Genomic DNA, 15,836 nt, shown 5'->3' on the forward strand with positions numbered 1-15,836 from the left:
GTCATTCCCCATACTTTGCCACAAAGCACTGTGGGAAGTTATGTTAAAAGGCCACAAAAAAAAGCTGTTGATGAACTCCCACTGTAACACCAGCTCATTCTCTTCACTCATTGGTTATTTCACTCACGTGAAACCACTATAATGACAGTTGCCAGGAGACCATGGAAGTAATAAATTAAAAGTTTCAACAAAAAAAACTAAAAGACTAAAATAGGAATTGCTGTATATTTATTCAAACTCAAACATCAGAGTTCATAACTTCTGGATGTTATGACCTACAGTTTCAGCATCATGCTATCCACCATAAAATAAATAGGCCCCACATTTTACTTCATCCCCTTAAACAAACTTTATGTTTTGTTTCATCCTCAGGTATTTTTAATGCGTGCCACTGCATTGAGCTAGCTGCGAAACAGCCAAAAAGGCAAGTAGCATCATTATGGTAGAATAGGAAGCCCTCAAGATAATCAATTAAAAGATCAACAAGTTATTCATGAACCAAAGAACTGCAGGATTAAATAATTCATTTGAAAAATACATACTGATTATACAACACCATACCAGAGTTGGGAACAAAAGTCTAGTAAAGTTTACAATTGCAACAGATTCGTGTCACTAGTACAAATCGAAGATGAGAGAGAAATTAAGAGTTTGTGTAGTTTTCAATGAGCATTTGTTCATGAATGGAATCTCAATGACAGTAATAATCAGAGTTGAATAACTAAATCCATGTACTTTGCATTAAAAAGACAGTAACAAATCAATGAGTCTTTAAATATACAGTGAAATGTGGCAAAATTATTTAGTATTACACCCAAACATATGTAATTATGTTGAGAATGGGTATAAGGTACGAGCAGGTAGGGAAAGAGTTAAGTTTAGGGTTGCTTAACAAAGGCTCAGCTAAAATGACTGACCAGATAAGAGCTTGCAATAAACAATGAGGTGTTAGAGGTAAAGGTAGTAGTTTAACAGAGGTAAAGAACATCCATTGCGTAATGCCAGATGGCTTAATCTTTACTGTTGATGCTTGCTGGATGTTGCCTTATTTGGACGCTGCTCCCTGTAAGTGACTATATGATTCCTTGAGAATCTGCTACTCGAGAGAAGATCGAGAACTCATATCTTTGTGCGCATGGGTGGTCGCTCTGTCTCCATGGCTTGGAATAAAGGTAAAAAAGGTAGAGCCATACTGCTTCTTTGAGTCATGATTCGGAGATGCCGGTGTTGGACTGGGGTGTACAAAGTTAAAAATCACACAACACCAGGTTATAGTCCAACAGGTTTAATTGGAAGCACACTAGCTTTCGGAGCGACGCTCCTTCATCAGGTGACAATCAGTGTTGGACTATAACCTGGTGTTGTGTGATTTTTAGCTTCTTTGAGTGTTTGCTTCAACTGATGCGGGGATAAGGAAATGGGACGACAATGTAACAGTTTTCCTGAAATCAAACCCACAAAGGAGCAAATACTACTAAAGAATCTAAACCTAGCAACAATGCACAGGCAAAAGAATGTCAAAACAGTCTAAGTAGACCACCTTTTACCTTTTGAAAGAAACATTTCTTGCCTGACGAAATTCAAGTGGAAAACTACTATAAGCCTTCCCAAGATAACAAAGAACATTGGACAAATACTGTACTATCAAATAAATTAACTGGCCAGCCACATCATCTATGGCTCTGAGAAATATTGCCCCCACAGGGCATTGTTGTATATCACTAAAATTCATAGCGTGAAGCACAGTCGGGTGTTTGAATGGAAGAAGGCACTCCATAATGAGAGGCAATAACTTTTCCGAGTTACAGAATGTCCCGCATGCATCTTGAAACAGCTTTGTTATTCTACATGGAAAATTTAACTTACAAAGTGGGTGCCAATTCAAACCTCGACAACAAGGACTTGCCTTTACTGCCTGAATACTCAGTCAGGAGTCATCTTTCAAGAATAATGTAGCCCTAGGATAAGACTGGAGCCAATCCTCGTATAATTTATATTGCTGTAGCAGCACAGTGTGTGCTCGGAGTTTCTCAAAGTGCTTTACAGCTAATTAATTACCAAGTAGAGAAGAATATTGGTCCAAGCTACAGTACCCATGATCAGAGTAGATACCTAAAATGGAGGGCCTCCCCTGAAACCTAAAAACAAGCAAGGAACATCCTTTTAACTGGGGAAGAAATTGTAGCAGTCTGTTTAGGAAATAAACAGCACGTGATATACCAATTTCAATTCATTCATTTTTTTCTTTTCAAGTGACACAACAATCTTATTTAAAAATCTAATTAATGTTCTGAGAAAAGGCAGTCCCACAAGGCGTGAGTATTCCAGAAAGCCAACTGGTGAGGGCAGAACTGGAGCCAATCTTTATATATTTGTAAAAATACTAACTTACAGTTGCATGTTGCAAACATATACCTTCTAATCCAACCTAAGCACTTCAGTCCACATCCATTTACAATGGCATAAATCAATTCTCAATTCAGGCACATCACAACCACGCTTTTAAAAGTAATATACAATTTCCAAAACAAAATATCCTAAAATCAAAATAATAGACTACATGAATTTTTCCCCAAGTATACTCAAATCAGATGTAAAAACCAAGTATGAAAAGTAGGATATGGTCACCTGGCCTATGCTATAGTCCAAAAAATCTGAATATATTGCAAAATGACTGGGTTGCACAATTATCTGAAAAGTTTGGATACTTTCAACACTAACTAAATGTGTTTTGCCTCTATTTTTTTTAAAAAGTGTCTTCCTGGCAAACATTAAATACAGTTCGTAGGACAAGCCAAGGCCAATTAATGGGTGTCAAAATAATCCTATAGCAAACAATTATGTCCAGTACTCTTTATTAGAATCACAGAATCCTTACAGTGTGGAAGCAGGCTGTTTCGCCCATTGGGTCCATACTGACCCCCTGAAGAGCATCCCACCCAGATCCACCCACCTGCCCAATCACCCTGCATTTAGTCTGTCCAATCCAACTAGCCTGCACGTTTTTGGACAGTGGGAGGAAACTAGAGCACCCATAGAATACCCACACAGACACAGAGAGAGTGTGCAAACTTTGCACAGACAGCCCCCAGAGAATGGATTGAACCCAAGTTCCTGGCACTGTGAGGCAGCAGTGCTAACCACTGAGCCCTTTATTGTTTAACCTTTCACAATTTTCATTATTGTAAAGGGAAACCTCGATTATCCAAACAACACGGGCAGGGAGTATTTTGTTCGGATTATCGAACGTTCCGGTATTACAGTTTACCCAAGCATTGGGACCTTGAAATCTTGTTTGGATAATCAAGGCTGTACTGTATATGGTAAGACACTTAGCCATATTTAGTGACTGCTCACAATGGCTGACTGTGATCTGGACTGACTTTCAGTACAAAACGAAACAGAATTCTACCATTTTGTAAAACAGTTCTGTTCACCAGTCTGTCTTGATAACAATTTGCAACATAAATTGTCCAGTTACAAGTTTAAGCCCTTGAGTACTTATTTCCAAATCTCAGGGTAGCAAGCTCAGCTGGTACCTCTGTGTGCTAAATGCACAGAAAATTGAGCAAAGCTCTCAATCAGCCAAGCACAGCATACCCATTCTAACAGAGCCTCAATTCCCTTGTATTGTTCAAGGACCCAACCTGAAGTGCACTGATGTACATAAAAACTAGACATTTTGGATCCACACCAATATAAAAAGCATAATGAGCAGCTGCTGCTATATGTCCTCCCACGGAACTTAACGGGTGGAGTCACTAAGCTAGAAAGAGCTGCGTGAGCAATTCGATATTTCCAAAGAGATACCAAGATTTACAGTCTCAGTGGTCAGCACAGTATCTTAGCCTAAATAAACCAATTGTTCTAGACTGGCCTGTCTTTTCCCCCCAAAGGTCTATCCAGCGAGGTTTGCAAGTCATGCCCCAAATGAAAAAGTCTAAGTTCCAAACAGTAGCAATTATTTTCGGCTTATAGAGCAGAATTATTAAAATGTAACTTTCCCTTTTAGGGGAAACAGCGAACACTTCTGCATGGCATTAGTATATTTATAAAATCTTTTTATCAAGTGGTTTGAGACAAAGATGCTAAATCAATCTATAGTGATGGTAATATGGGTGACTCAACCAAGAAATTCCTCTCAATATGTACAGCGCCAGCCTTCAAAGTAAAGCAGCACACAGCAGAGAGCTAATTAGCAGAACACCAACAATACGTCAGTGCACAAATGATAGCTGCTGATCGCATTACAACTCGCTCCAGTGCACAGTTTTACCATAGGCAGTTAGGCTGGCCTTTTTTGCAGACTGATGCAGTACCGAGGGTATGCACTGACTCCTTCAAACAAAACAGCAGTACTCTGCAGTCACAGCACCAAAACATAGGAGGACTAATGCTTTGTACTCATTATTGCTGCTCAAAAAAAAGACAACTTTCTGATCTTAAACACAAGTCAGAATATCTCTGTAGCTCATTTTAATTGCTTATTCGCCAAAAAGCTTAATAAAAAACCAGACTGCAATCTCATTTTCCAATAAGCTTGATGAAATTTGCTGCCCCTCTCACCCCAAAGCAACAAAATGGTAACTACAAAGACATCCATGATCAATATGTTCTAATAGCAGTGCTGTAAAGTTAAATTACTAAAAGAAACCACCGTCATGACGCTTAACTAGCTCATTTGAGACGCATCTGACCTGAGCACTTCAGAATAATTTCAGTACTCACATGGTTATGCAAACAAAATTGACAGTAAATACAGGGAATCCCTCGTAAGTTTTATAACGTGTCAGGCTAAATGGCAAAATACTGCGGAAAAGGGATAGGGCGCACATTTGGTCGAGAGTTTTGGTACCAATACTTGCCTGCAAATCCTTGTAGCTGGCTGTCTGTCAGAGCACAGGCGAGTACTACACTTCTGCTGTCACAAAGGAAGATCAAGAACAACAAAATCTCCGCAAGTCTCTGGGATTTTGCATGCATTATTTCAGTTGCTAAGTCTTTTCAATATGCTCAGTCCAGTGCAACTGTTCATGGTGCCTGTGCTGGAAAAACTATGTGCAATGCAGATTTTGCACATACATCAGTGGGCAGATTCTGATGCAGCCATCAAGCACTCTGTCTTCCAGTTAAATTCCTAAACCAATAACAATCCAGTTCTCCCTCCACAACTGATAACCATTTGGCCAATGAAGACAGTCTAGCTGAAGTCATTAACATTTTCTGTCTGCAGCTGAACGTACAAAAATTGTTTCATGCATTCTATTCTCATTTTGCAATGTAACTTTAAATAGCAATCATTTTCTACATCTTTACTTATGTCAAATGAAAACCGAGATCTAAAACAATATAAATGAATTACAGATGATACATAAAAACACTTCAAGATGATTCGCTGGTCACTGAACTGGGATATGGATTGCTTTCAACGCCTGCACAGGAAAGAAATGTGAGCATGGGTGGGGTCTGAATTAAATGTCTGCCTCATCCAAATCATAATAAATGAATAGGTTTCAGTTCTTCCTTCAAAATTAATTCTTGAAAAATTTGAAAATTTGGAATTAACTTCAAGTTAAAATGATAATATTGAGGGAAATGACAACTTGATATTGCATGTATCAATCAGCAGCAATTGCACAAGTTAGAAATTAGAACATAAACCACATAGATTTCATCCAGTGCATCATGACTGCGAATTTAACGGCAAGTAAAATGCACCCAAAACAGTGCAACTACAATTTCTCATCATCCAGTTTTACCAATGTTACCCAAGTGGCAAAACATAGGCATAATACACAGGCTGGAAAATACGAACAATTTGGTGCCTACATTTCCCTGCATGAAATATTTTAAGGAAAAATGTTACCACCAGAAATGAATTTGTGTTATCAAATGGAATATGATTGAGAGGGGACCTTATAAACATTAATAAACAAGGGGTATGGATAAGACAAATAGCAGGTGTTTTTCCCTTGGGTGGGGGATTTCAAGGCTGAGGACATATTTTTAAGGTGAGAGGAGAAACATTTTGAAAAAAGACATGAGGCAACTTTTTAAAACAGTGGTTCATATATGGAATAAACTTCCAAAGGAAGTGGAAGATGTGGATATATTTACAATATTTAAAAGACAATTATTACATAAGTATATGAATAAGAAATTTTGGGAGGGATACAAGCATAACGCAGGCAGGTGGGACTAGTTTAGTTTGGGATTATGGTCAGCATGGACTGAAGGGTATGTTTCCATGCTATATGACTCTATGAGATAATGCACTGTAAAAACTGCCTATCACAGAGCGTAGTGCAGCTCAGTAGTACTTTATTTTTCAAAAACATACCATTTATACGGTCTCTATTAAGATAGCAAATTGTCTAAAGGTGCGTCATAGCAGAATTATAAAAGAAAATTTGACAAGAACCTGCATATTAGGACAGATAACCAAACACCTGTCAAAGACGTAGGGTTTATGGAGTGCCCTACAAATGAGGGGCACGCAGAGGTGCTTATGAGAGGCTTAATTTATTTCAGTTCACCTAAACAACTGATGTTTCAATCTCTTAAATTTTGGTAAGGTACAAGATAGGCCATCAACAGAAAAATAGCCATTCTGGAATTTGCACTAACTGCTAGCCAAATATAAATGTCATCTTAGCCTACACAACAGTGATTACATTTTCGAAAGCAATTCACTCTTGGGATAATCCAAGGATAAAGTACAAGCCCACTTTTATTTCTACTAATCTAGCGTACATTCAAAACTTGAATTTCTAACTGTACACATCTGATTCATTTACCTGGTGTCATGCAGGAACGAAAGTTACTCCACCAATCAAATTATGATTGATGAGTGCTTAATCTCTATTTATATGCCTTTGTATTATTTGTGTATCTCATGGGATGTGCATCAATCTGCTCAAGCGCTGAAAATATAAATTGACCCAACATTCACAATGTTTAAGAAGTCACGTTCCAGATTTCCACTGCTCCTTTAAAGTCTAGAATCATACAGCACAGAAGAGGCCCTTAGGTCCATTGAGTCCATGCCAACCTATCTATACCAATCCGTTATTTAGCCCTTAGTCTTGAAGATTATGACAATTCAAATGCTCATTCATGCACTTTTTAAAATCTGAAGTTTGCCAGCTCTACATGGCTGTGCATTACAGAATGCCAACATCCTTTGGGTGAAATAGGTTTTCCTCAAATCCCCTCTAAACCTTAAAATTATGCCCCCTCATTATGGACCCTTCAACTAAGGGAGACAACCCATTCGCTATCCACCCAGTACATGCCATGATACTCCTAATTTTGTATGCCTCAATCAGGCCCCACACCCTCAGCCTTCTCTGCTTCAAAGAAGATAACCAGAGCCGAAAAAAAATCTAGCAGGAGAGAGAGAACTCAAGCTTTTTGTGCATCAGGCAGCTATATCTATTACCTTCAACAGTTAACTCCAAAACCCAACTGAAAGCAAAACCAAAACCCTGGGCCTGTGAGCCTGACTCCACCCACTAATTTTAAAAAAAGTCACTGAGGAAGCTCAAAGCTATTGACCCACTGCTTCTGAAGCAGATATTCCACTACCACTGTGGCAACACTGATTCACAAGAGAAAAAGCACAGAATAAATCTCTCTTTAGATTAGATTAGATTACTTAGTGTGGAAACAGGCCGTTCGGCCCAACAAATCCACAGCGACCCACCGCAGCGAAACCCACCTAGACCCATTCCCCTACATTTACCCCTCCCCTAACACTACGGGCAATTTAACATGGCCAATTCACCTAACCTGCACATATTTTTTTGGATTGTGGGAGGAAATCGGAGCACCTGGAGGAAACCCACACAGACATGGAGGATGTGCAAACTCCACACAGTAAGTCGCCTGAGGCGGGAATTGAACCCGGATCTCTGGCTCTGTGAAGCAGCAGTGCTAACCACTGTGCCACCGTGCCACCCACTTTAAGTGGTATCAACACAATGTTCTGCAAAAGGGATAATTCCAAACCAGCCATTTACCATCCTATCAGTTTCTTTCACTGCTTCTTTCTCCTGGACTGGAAGAATGATAGCATGCGAGGAAAATCTGTTTTCCCGAACTTGCCTTGGCCAGAAGTATGTCTATGGCATGCTGCTTTCTTGGAACAGATGATGATTAGTATTTAAATAATATATTGTTTTATTAAGTATTTCAATAGTTATGCCAATTCTTCATTTTGTTTGCTTGTAATTTAAGTTTGTTGCAAGAAAAATGTGTTTTACTTAAAGCCTAGTGATGGACCAGTCGAATCACATCTGGAACACAGTGCATTACACTTGCCTTTAAATAAAAGAAAAAATATGGGTCTAGGCTTTCTCGTTGATTTATTTGGAGGGAATTTGGTCTGGTTCATAAAAAACGTAACTGGACAGCTTCCCAAATTGGCTACAGCATAGGTATCTATCTAGCAATGTTGCCTTTAAGGTACACCTGTACTGAGGGTCCACGACCAGCAATTAGTATGCCAAGAACATTTGCAGAATTGGCTTCCATTTCCACAAGTCGCTGCTGTGGATTGACCTTCAGCTGAATGATGGAAGCGTTCATTAGCTGTGCTACCAAGCAGCAGTTACTTAAAACCTTTTTTCTTAATTCAGTTTGAGTTCTAGAAGAGTTGAACCCTAGAGTGGAAGTAAGAGAGTGACTGCCCTTGACATTAAGGCAACATTTGGCTGAGTGTGACATCAAGGACCCCAGCAAAACTGCGTTTACTGGGAATTGGGGGAGCAGTCACTGCTGGTTGGTATATCTAACACAAGGGAACATAATTATGGTTGTTGGAGGTCAATTATCTCAGCCACAGGATATCACTTCAGAAACTGCCTGTGACCCAAATCATCTTCAGCTTCGTCACTGATGACTTTCCTTCCCATCATCCAGTCAGAAATGGGGATATGCACAGATAGAGCATGACGTTCAGCACCATTTGCTATTCTTTACATAACAAAGCTAAGTCCATATGCAGCAAGACTTGAAAAACATCAATACTCAAGCTGACAAGTGGTAAGTACGGTTTGCTCTCCAACAGTACCTGTCAATGATGCCTCTAATAAGGCACAATTTAACCATGCCCTTTTGTCATTCAATATCATTATCAATGATAAATTGCCTATCCACATGCTGAAAATGACAAATGAGAAGCCACTTAAAATTTTATGGTTGCAAATGCAGGTCAGAAGGTGGGAATTCTGTAGCCAGTAGCTCACCTTCTGTCTGTCTCTATGAGGCACATCAGAAGTGTGACAAAATTCTCTCCATTTGCCTGGATGCATGCATATTTAAACAACAAGCAGCTCAACTCCTCCTGGACAAAGCAACTTGATTGACTGGTCCCCCATTCACCACTCAAAATTTTACAAGTAATGGACAAAGGCAGTTATGTGTAGGCATCCACAAAACATACTTCAACAGTTCACCAAGACTCTTGACAGGATCTTCCAAATCAGCAACTGTTACAAACGATATGGGCAGCAGGTGCATGGCAACACCACTGCCTGAAAGTTCCTCTCCAAGAGACTTGGAAAAATACTGTGCCAAAAATTCTGGAACTCCTTTCTTAACATCACTGTGAGTGTCCCTGCACTCACCTGAAGAAAAGTTGGGGATGGGCAACAAAGGCTGTCCACATCCCTTGAATGAATAAACTAAGTTTCTCTTCAGTGTACCAAAGGTTTCCATCACTTTAGGCACTTCAGTGGGATCACCCTCCCAATGTTCCAAGTTCATACAACTTGCCTTCTAACTTTTCCTGTTGATTCCTTGATGTATATTGTGGATATTCACTGAGGTGGTAAAAACAATGCCAATAAGATTAGACCAAGATTCTGTAGGAGTGAATCTTAATTTTATATGATTGGTATATTTAAACTTAATACAAATGCCAACATTCAATACCTGTTTTGTATAACATTACATATTTTCACTGTACAAACAAACTATGTTTGGCTTTCTTTGTTATGCATATCAAGAAACTGCACTGGAATTACCACATAAGTACAGTAGATATAAGAGCAGGTCAGAGGCTAGAAATTCTGCAGCAAATAACTCACATCCTGACTCCCCAAGTCTTGCCTTGATGAGTGCAGCTCGAACAACACTCAAGCTTGACCCCATCCAAGACAAAGCAGGCTGCTTGATTGACACCACATCCACAAATATCCACTCCCCTCACCACTGACGCTAAGTAGCAGCAGTGTTTACTATGCACAAGATGCACTGCAGAAATTCAAAGATTCTCAGACAACACCTTCCAAACCCACAACCATTTCCATCGAGGAGGGCAAGGGCACCAGACACATGGGAACACCAGCAGCTGCAAGTTCCCCTCCAAGCCACTCACCATTCATATATTGCTGCTCCTTCAGTGCCTCTGGGTCAAAATCCTGGAATTCCCTCCATAAGGGCATTGCGGGTGAATCAACATTCAAGAGGGCAGCTCATCACCATCTTCTCAAGGGCAACTAGGGATGGGCAATAAATGTTGGTTGATCCAGCTATGCCCATGTTCCATGACTGAATTTTTTAAAAAATCAATATCAGGTTGAAATTTCATGGAGTTGAGAGCTGGGGTGAGCTCAGGGAAGGTGGGAGTGAAGTGGCTGAGAAAGAGGAATAGCACGTGTGTCTGGGTTCTCTCCGCTCTCCTGGCCTGGCCAGCCAAGTGGAGGCAGATCAGCGCTCAAGGTAAGATACTATCCTGAGTGAAGAGTCAATGGAGCAGGTTCTGCCTCCATGATGTGACTGACAGGCAGTGTAGATGAAGGCTTTCAATGTCTTAGGGTATGGTCAGACATATCACTGCCGTATTGGAGGCAGGCCTTAAATAGGCAAATGGGCAGAGTGGTAGATGAAGTTTAGTTAAATGTGAGGTGTTGTATTTTGGTAAGACAAGTCAAGGCAGGTCTTGTACACTTAATGATAGGACCCTGGGGAGTGTTGCCAAGTAGAGAAGCCAAGGGAAGAAGATGCATAGTTCCTTGAAAGTGGAGTCACAGGTAAACAGGGTAATGAAAGAGGTATTTGGCACTTTTGACTTAATTGTTCAGAACATGGAATAAAGGAGTTGCAATGTCATTACAGGACATTGATGAGACCACTTTTAGAATACTTCATACAATTCTGGTCACCTTCTATACGAAGGATGCTGTTAAACTTGAAGGTGCAGAAAACATTTACAAGAATGTTGACAGGACTCAGGGGTTTGAGCAATAGGGAGGGGCTGAAGAGTCTGGGGCTCTTTTTTAAACCTGGAGCGTCGAGGGCTGAGGGATTTTAAAAATCATGATGGCTGTAATAGGGTGAATAGTCAAGGTCTTTTTCTTAGAGTTGGAGAGTCCAAAACTAGGGGGCACAGGTTTAAGGTGAGAGGGGAAGATTTAAAATGGGCCTGAAGGTTAACTTTTTTTTTAAACAGAGGGTGGTGCATGCATGGAAATGAGCTGTCAGAGGAAGTGGTGGCGGCTGGTACAATTACAACATTTAAAAGGCATCTAGATGGGTATAGGAAGGCTTTTGAGGGATATGGGTCAATGGCTGGTACATAGCTTCATAGAGATGTACAGCATGGAAACAGACCCTTCGGTCCAACACGTCCACGCCAACCAGATATCCCAACCCAATCTAGTCCCACCTGCCAGCGCCCGGCCCATATCCCTCCAAAACCTTCCTATTCATATACCCATCCAAATGCCTCTTAAATGTTGCAATTGTACCAGCCTCGACCACATCCTCTTTCTGGTTGGCATAGGCGAATTGGACCGAAGGGTCTGTTTCTATGCTGGATATCTCTATGACTCTGCAGTATTTTACCTAATATATAGCTTATGCTAATCCATGTTCAATTTGATTGGGTTTGGATAAGGTGATACTGCATCCGTATAGGAAGGTAGTGAGCACCATCAAACAAAGAGAAACTCAAATTCTCAGGAATTCAATTTAGATATTTTTAAACACTGGCTCCTCGAGGCACATATCATGATGCAATTTAGATAATTTACAGTGCTCAGCATTTAAAGATATAATCATGCACTGAAGAATGAAAGATCCAACCACAAAGTGCCTTCACATTAAAACACTTTGCAGACTCGATTCAGCAATCTGTGACTACAGAGTCATTACAGGATGTTCAAACTGAAAACAAAGTTTCATCCGGCTTCTAATCACATTGGTTTTGTACCAATACGAAACACGTATAGTATAAGATTCAGCCTTCATTGTTGTATTGTGATCTCAGTTAATTGCTTGAGGAAAGGGACAACTGAAGTACATCCCAAAACAAAAATGGAGCTTGGGTGAGAATGGGTGTGTAAAAACACTCTGCAAGCTAAACTAAAATCCAGGCAGAGCATTTTCATCAAATGTTGTTTCTTAATGTAATGGTTCTTGTAAAATTCAAATTGGAGTTATGCAAATATCAAGGATTCAACTTATCAAAGCAACTGTGCAAAGTTGAAAATCAACCACATTTGTCGCTCTGCAATTATGGCTGTTCAAAAAAAATCGATTAAAGTACACAAACCATTAAAACAAAGATACTTGTTATTTTTAAGTTCAAAGTCAATGACCATTGAAATTGCTTTATCATGGGGTCAGTAATTATTTAGGCTTTTAGACTGATAATAAGCATAAAAAGTGAAAATGTGTAAATCACTTAAAAACACTAAGGCCCTTTGCAACAGTGGAAACTTAGGGTCACAAAATACATGAGAAACTTTTAAGTGTACAGGAATTCTTACAGTCTAATCTACACCTGTTAACAAATCCAGTATTGAAAATGACAGGAGCAAACAAAACAAGACAGTATTATTGTAAATCTTAAGACATCCTACTGTGAAACAAAACAATGGATTATGATGTCGAGATTTGTTTTTCAGAATATTAATTGTTCTGCAGCATTTATTGAGGATGTAGACTCTGACCTCTACTGTACTGTGCTTTTTGACAATCGTGTTTCTCAAGTTAATAGCATTGAAGCACTCGATATCTGTTTGTAAACAAAGCATGCTGCTTACCTCAAGGTATTAATTAATGAGATCCAATAGCTTTGACTAGAAGCTAGTGTATGGATTTCATCTTGCAGATTATTTTATCGAAGTGCAGGTAATTTCATAAAAGCTAACTGTGTGCCAAAATCATGATAAATTGCAGGGGGAGGAATAAATGCACAGCTGCTAGCAGTTTATGAAAAATGGGAATAATTGGATGTCAGTGTACTCAGCTCTGTGGGCCAAAAACTCAGCTTTAAATATCTGTCAAGCTATGACACCAAAAGCACTTGCAAATATTTTTTCATCTTTCAATTAGGAGATTAAAGTCTGGACGACATTTACAGCAGAGGACATGGCCACTGAGTTCATTTGTCCACCACAGTTCTGACTACACCAATCCCATTTTCTATTTCTTGATCCATAGCCTTGAAGACTATAACAAGTGAATATCTAAATATTGCTTACAAGTTGTGTTTGACTCAACCACTCTTTGAAACATTGAGTTCTAGGCTCCCACTGCACTTTTGGTGGAAACAAATTCTGTTCTGTTGCTTCTTAGTGTTCAACCTCTTACCGTAAACCCATGTTTTCTCTATTAAAGGAAAAAGAACCTCCCCCCCACTCTGTCTACACCCCTCATAATCTTAAACATCTCTCTCAGCTTTTGCTGCTCCAAGGAAAACAATCGCAGTCTAGCCAATCTTTCCTCATAGCTCAGACCCTCCAGCCCACGCAGCATCTCAGTAAAACCCTTTTACACCTCCCTTATGGCAATCACATCCTTCTGATATGTGGTGACCAGAACTACACTCACTACTGCAGTTGTGTTGTGTTTTATGCAGTTCCAGCCTAACCCCCCTGCTCATGTATTCAATGTCTCAGTTAATGCACCCATAATCATCTTATCGACCTGCCCTAATACCTTCAGGGATCTGTGGATATGCACATCAAGGTCCCCTGATCTTCAGTTCTTTCCAGAATCCCAACATTTATAGTGTAATCACTTACCTGATTGGCCCCCTCCAAGTGCATTACTTCATACCTTTCCAGGATGAATTCCATTTAGAACTGCTCTGCCCACTTGATCAGTCGATTTATCTCCCTTACAGTTGAAAGCAATCTGCCTCACTATTCACTGCTCTACCAATTTTCGTGACAAGTGCAAACGTCTTGATCATATTCCCTACATTTCAGCCCACATCATTAATGTACATTAAAAATAGCAAGAACATCAGCTTCAAATGCTGCAGAACCCCAGTAAAAACAGTCATCAAGTCACAGAAACATCCTACCACCACCCTCTGCTTCCTGCCCCTCAGCCAATTTTGGATCCAACATGCCATTTTGCCTTGGATCCCAAAGGTTCTTCCTTTCTTGACTTGCCTACCATGAGGGACTTTGCCAAAAGCCTTGTCAAGGTCCACGCAGACGACATCAAATGCATTATGTAATCCTCATTAACATTCCAGCTTCAGGAAATCCGATCAAATATGTCAAATACAACCCTGCCCTTAGCTCGTTCCTCATTAATCGATATCACTCCAAGTACAAATATATCCTGTTCCTCAACATTCTAATAATTTTCCTGAGATTAGATTGACTGGCCTATCCCTTCATCTCTTTTTAAGTCATGGGACAATTTTAGGAGTCCTCTGGCATCTCACCTGAATGAGAATTTGAAAATTACTGAGTGAACCCTGATATCTCCTCTCTTAACAATGTGGGTTATATCTCAGTCAGGCCTATGGATTTATCCAAAATTAACATTGCTAAACCCATTAGTAGCTTCTTTCGCTGTTAACTTTTCCTAATATTTCAAAATCCTCTATCCTTATATCCTTTTTTTTAAACTTGTGAAGACCAATACAAAGTACTCATTGAGGACTGTGCCCACATTTTACAGTCCTTAATGGGTTCTCTATTATTTATCGAGTTATAATAAGAGTTATAGAGATGTACAGCATGGAAACAGACCCTTTGGTCCAACCTGCCCATGCCGACCAGATACCCCAACCCAATCTGGTCCCACCTGCCAGCACCCAGCCCATATCCCTCCAAACCTCTTCTATTCATATACCCATCCAAATGCCTCCACTACTTCCTCTGGCAGCGCATTCCATTCACTTACCACCCTACAGTCACTCAATTTTCTACTTGCTGATTTGGTGGAAACATCTCTGCCTTCCATCTGCCTGCTCCTGGGCCCTCTCCGCTTTCATTACTCCTTATGACCTCACTGCTGTCGCTCCTGAACCCTACACAAGCCATATTACTCCTGTCATTGTAAGTAAAACATCAACTTTTAAAACATTGCTCTCTCAAAGGATATGGGCAACAGACATGGAGACATCACTATGCACAAGTTTCCCCCCCAAGCCACACACGCATGAACTTATATTACTTTGCCTCCACTGTTACTGAATTAAAATCCTGAAATCCCCTTCCCAATAACACTGTGGCTGTATGCATCCCAAAGGCTTCAACAGCACAAGTAGGCTAATCATTAACATTTTCTCCAGAACAACGAGGGATGGGCAATAAAGGCCCAGCCATTTCACCCCACTAAAATGAACAAGTCTTGAAACAGAAGTGCAGTATCCAAAACAGAAGGCTTGGGGTATTCTATTAAGCAGCCTGAAAAGGAATTAACTATAATTCCCTCCAAGGCCTACCCTGTGGTACATTTGTTGCCCAGATTACTATGATAATTGATTTTAAAAACCATGAAAAAAAAATTATTCTCTTATGACTCAGACTAGGTAGTGACACTTGACCCTGCAAACTTGCCTTTACCCCATGTATGTACTT

General features: G+C 40.0%; 1 protein-coding gene across 4 annotated transcripts in view; it reads right to left on the reverse strand.

The window, feature by feature from the left end:
- LOC122542488 (tyrosine-protein kinase CSK) overlaps positions 1-15,836 on the reverse strand; it is a 146,366-nt gene that overhangs the window by 50,435 nt on the left and 80,095 nt on the right. Inside the window, exon 1 of one of the 4 annotated variants that reach the window (XM_087982112.1) lies at positions 4,866-5,065. The exons of the other annotated variants lie outside the window; for them this stretch is intronic. The gene's annotated coding sequence lies outside the window, so the exon portion shown is untranslated. Of the gene's footprint in view, positions 1-4,865; positions 5,066-15,836 lie in introns of those variants that run through there. 4 annotated transcript variants of the gene reach the window in all.

Source organism: Chiloscyllium plagiosum, unplaced genomic scaffold (genome assembly GCF_037043375.1).
Source record: "Chiloscyllium plagiosum isolate Xiang-an unplaced genomic scaffold, Cpla_swu_hap1 HiC_scaffold_42, whole genome shotgun sequence".
NCBI lineage: Eukaryota > Metazoa > Chordata > Chondrichthyes > Orectolobiformes > Hemiscylliidae > Chiloscyllium > Chiloscyllium plagiosum.